General features: G+C 55.4%; 1 non-coding gene across 1 annotated transcript; it reads right to left on the reverse strand.

The window, feature by feature from the left end:
* Positions 1–272: 272 nt before the first annotated feature.
* Positions 273–346, reverse strand: TRNAI-AAU (transfer RNA isoleucine (anticodon AAU)). Its single transcript has one exon. It is a non-coding gene; the product is annotated as a tRNA-Ile (tRNA).
* Positions 347–4,917: the final 4,571 nt, after the last annotated feature.

Genomic DNA, 4,917 nt, shown 5'->3' on the forward strand with positions numbered 1-4,917 from the left:
TGGGGGGAGATGGGGAGCAGAGAAAGCCAATGGAGCTGCTTCAGGGGGCTGATGCCCTTGGCAGAGGGCTGCTGCTGCTCCTTCCTGTGGGAGGCATGTGTTGCAGAGTTGGGAATCTGGGGATCCTCACCTCACACAGGACCACTCTGCAGCCCTTCCCTTGGGTGGTGACTCCCACTTGCTCCCTGCCAGCCTCTCAGCCTGGTTCCTTCAGCTCTTTTGGCCTCCTGCCCAAAGCAGCCACAAGAAGGAAAGCGGAAAAGACCTGCCCATGGCCAGCATGGGGCTTGAACCCATGACCTTGGCGTTATTAGCACCACGCTCTGACCAACTGAGCTAGCCAGCCAGATGCAAAAAGTCTCACAAGGGGCCTTTTTGGAAATGAGCAACAGGCAGCTGCAGGGCCACTGAACGGAGATTTCCTCCCCTCCCCCACCAGCCTGGCCTCCCCTTTCAGACTCTCTCACCCATGCCCCACTGCTCGGAGCCCAGCTTGGAGTTCCCCCAGCCCCGGCTGCCCCTTGCCAGCTGTCCTGGGCCCTGCAGTGGGTCCCTCACATCCTGTCTCTCCCACCCCTCCCCAGTGCCCTGATCCCCTTGTCCTCTCACACCCTGCCGACCCCCCCACTGCCCTTTTCCCCTCCTCCCTCAGCCACAAGCCCTGGCCGGGTTCCCCTTCACACCTGCCACCTCTTCCCGCTGGCACCCAAACTCCTCCTCCCTCTGCACTGCACAGTCACCAGCTGAAACCTTGGGCCCTGCCCAGGGGCTGTGTCAGAGCGTCTCCCACCTGCACAATTCATGTCCACTGCAGGGGTTTTGCTTCCCAGCAAGGTTAGGAAATGTTGGTGAGGAAGCAAAAGGAAGCTACAAGAGGGATCTCAGGTGTGTCAGGTCAGCACTGGGGACAGCTGGGGTGAGAGGTGAATTACCACTGGGGTGGGGGCACAGCTGGGTGGGCCTGGGAGTGAGACGCCCCCTGTCACGCACTAGTGTGTGCACATGGTGTGCAGGGAGAGGGCTGGGGAGTGTCTCTGCAGAGCCAAGTAAGGACAGGAGCTGCTCCCGCAGACAGGGCAGAACAGAGCTCCTGCTGACAGGGAATTGTGTCTGTGTTACAAACGTGCTGGAGGAGCTGGCTGGCACAGGCCTCCCCAGAACCACAAAGCTGTGAGGCACAGACTCTCTTCTGGCAGCCACAGCAGCACCTTCCCCACACCCATCACAACTGCCTTTTCCCGAGCTCCAGGCTGTGACTAGATTCTTTCCAACGCTCCTTTTCCATCAGCCTTTACCTTCCCCAGCAGGGAGAGAGATTGCCAAGGGAGGTCTTCTCTGCTCCCCAGCCAGACGTAGGGAAACATTAAGAAAGACCTACAACAAAGCACCACCGGGAGCTGAATCCATGATCTCCTGTTTATTAGTCAGGTACGTTAGCCAGCTAAGCCACCTTATTATGTCACTGCTTGCTGATAGGGAGGTAACGGTGTCAGTCTGTATCTTAAACCAAAAAAATGGTCTTGTTGCACTTTAAAGAAATGTGTCTTTGTGGGGCCAACGCACACGGCTGGACTGTCCACAACAACACCTTCCCATTCCCCAGCACAGACATTGTGCCAGAGGGAAGCTGGAGTTGCTGCCCAGAGGACATTGAGGACGGGAGGAGTTAAAATGTTCCTTTCACTTATTGTGCCCTCTGCAGAGTACAGGTCAGAATCCACCAGTCTCCCCTCCTCTCTCCCCACCTGCCCCAGTACAGGATCCCACAGGACACTGAGGATGGGAGGAGTTAGGGGTTTTTCTATTTTTTATGTGCCTTTTTTGTTGCAGACCCTTGGGGTGCGTTTGCAGAGGGGGCTGCCAGGGGCAGGACATGAGCCCTGCAGGGCACTGGTGGGTGTGTCTGTGACATCACAAGGGCCTTTGGAAGAACCTCAGATGATTGGTTAAAGGAGGTGGGGAGGTGGTGACCTCACAGACAGTCCAGCACAATGGCCAGGTGGGACAGGCTGCAGGGCCGGGGTCATCTCAGAGACCCCCCAGGGCTTTGCCTCAGGGAGTCTCCTTCTTGAGAGCTCTGCCCCGGCGGCTGGGGAGAGAATTCACGGTGAGGAACGTGAGCGCAAGGAGGATCCTCTTTGGCCCATTCTCCTTTCCCACGACTAACTGCGCTGGACGGCAGCGTCTGTGTGGGGAGGGTCAGAGTCCGATCCAGACGATTGGTTAAAGGAGGTTTACTCTAGGTAATAGTACTCTGGTTGCTTTAAGTGTTTGGGAGAACTGCAGCATCAGTGAGTGGCAAGACCAAGATTTCCTAATACTGCATCTACACACAGGAAGCTAATTTCAGATGCAGCCAGTGGACACACTATGGCTTATTTCAAAATTGGTTTTACCCCTGTCTGCGCAGCCCGTTTCCACATAGCTGCTATTACTTGTACTTGTACTTGTACTTGTACAAGGAGGTTTACCCATTTCAAAATAAGCCGTCCCCTATTTATTTCTGAATTATTTCAAAGCAGCGGTTGCCTTGTGCAGAGGCTGGGATAGTTTTTTTGAAATAACTTTGTTGTGTAGAACCCCCTTATAAATCCAGGGCTGTGACAGGCACAGCAGCAGCTGCTCAGAAGATAACAAGCCCTGCAGGTCAGGTTGTCACTCATTAGCACCCCAGTGAAGGGGCATTAGGAAGGATAATGGAGTGAAGGGAATAAAGGTCAGGGCTCCTCCCTGCAAAGCAGAGTGAAGCCTCCTGAGCAAGACTCTGGTCAGGTCTCCAGAAGCCACTCAACTTCCTTCATGTCTTTGGACATTGCTGCCTATAGCAGTCCAGCAAAGGGTAACAGAGGAACACCCTGCACTTGTCTACTGGCTAGCAAGGGCTCGACCCCTTGGTTTTATGAGCACCATGTGCTACCCACGTAAACTATCCAAGCTACAGAGAAACAGCTCACAAGGGCCCTTTCAGAAAGGAGCAACAGGCAGCTGTAGGTGCAGTGTGGTTCCTGGAGTGAGATTGTTGTCCCTCCCCCACTGCTCAGCATCCCACCCAGGCATCCCCTCAGCCCCTCCCCCACCACCCTGAACCCCAACCTGGAATCTCCCCCTCAGGCTGCGTCTCCCTTTCCCCACAGCCCTGAGGCCTGGCTAGGAATTCCCTCAGACCCTGCTGCCCCTCACCCGCTGTCCTAGGCCCCTGCCAGGTTTCCCCTCGGACCCTGCCTGTCCCCTCCCTCTCTTCCCCTGAGCACGACATTAACATGGCCCATGTTCCCTGGCAGAGGGGTAACAACATCAGCCCCTGCTGCAATGTGCTTCCTTTGGAGGGACCCCAGTCTGCTGCCTGCTCCTGAGCTCAGCTGCTCCCAGCTCACCCAGAGCACATGGCCTTGGAGCAGCAGCTGCCCTGGCTGCTCTCCTACCACAGACACAGAGCCCACAGGAGCAGACCCCACAGCTGTCACCCCAACTCCAGAACCTTCTGCATGTGCAGTGCTAAACCTGCCCTCCAAAATGACCCACCTGCAACTTGTTCCTACCTGCTCCAGGGGTATCTCCCTCATCAGTACATGGCTCACCTGTGCATCACCACTTTCTCTCACCTGAGGCAGCCCATGGCCCTGACTTCCTCTTTCAAATCCAGCCTGCACGTGAGAGCACTTCCTCTTCCCACCAGCTGGGAGACAAGATGATGATAGTGCTCTCTTGTGCCAGTGCACATCGCTCAACACAGACAGACCCAAACCCCCTGTACATTGTGAGCTTCCGGCGGGTGGGCCGCAAAAGCAGCTCCCCTTGATTCCTTGGGCAGGAAGTTACAAGGACAGCAGTTTTATGGGAGAATGCGGGTATTGATCCCACTACTTTGTGCAGGCTGAGCAAGCGCTCTACTATTTGAGCGAACACCCTCTAGAAAATGGGATGTTCTGCCCCAGTCACCTCATTGCTGACTCCATACGTCCCTGCAGCTCCCCGGCTCCTGTCCAAAGATGACCCTTGTTAGCCCAGTTCCTACCAGCTGGCTGGCTGAGCTCTTTAGACACAGCTGCTAATTATGCCATGGTGACGGTTTCAAGCTCTATGTGAGCCCTTGGGGCCTCTTGACTAAGTGGCCTGGCTACTGTGGATGGGGAGGTTCCAGCACACACAGGGATCTGTGCAGTGCCAGCCTTGTGGGAGGGCTCTATGGGAATCCCTGCCTGCATCACAATGCCACTGCCTGGGGCTGCTGGTGCCTGGCAGCCTGGCTTTGCAGTGCCTGGTGGCCTCTGACCAGGTTCCACTGCCTGTGTCACCTCCCTGAGCTCAGAGTTTCTCAGATCTACATGGGCAGGTGATATACATGCAACAGGGGTGGCCCTGTGAACTGCAGAGGTCTGTAACATGTGGTGCTTTGGCAGATGCTTTATTTCTGAGAGTAGCTGCAGAGGAGATCAAGGACAGTCAGTGTCTGTGGGAGGAGGGGTTCACATTGGGGCTCTGGGGCATATTTTTATGCTTTTAATTACTGGCCACGTGTGTGATTTATTTCTAGAGCTGTTTTTGGAGTGCCCCATCTTGGTGTGTTTACGAGCCAGAGCTGTTAGAAAGTACCCACCAGCACCCCCCGGCAGTGGCATTGTGATGCAGGCAGGGATTCCCATAGAGCCCTCCCACAAGGCTGGACCTGCACAACTCCCTGTGCGTGCTGGAACCTCCCCATCCATAGTAGCCAGGCCACTTAGTCAAGATGCCCCAAAGGCTCACCTGGAGCTTGAAGCCATCACCATGACGTTATTATCACCAATGTCAAAACCGCTCAGCCAGCTGGTTGGAACTGGTTTTACAAGTGTCATCTTAGGAAAGGAGTCAGGGGAGCTGCAGGGACATATGGACTCAACAATAAGGTGGCTGGGGCAGAGCATTTTCTTACCCAGA

The sequence above is a fragment of the Carettochelys insculpta genome, chromosome 33, assembly GCF_033958435.1.
Source record: "Carettochelys insculpta isolate YL-2023 chromosome 33, ASM3395843v1, whole genome shotgun sequence".
Taxonomy (NCBI): domain Eukaryota; kingdom Metazoa; phylum Chordata; order Testudines; family Carettochelyidae; genus Carettochelys; species Carettochelys insculpta.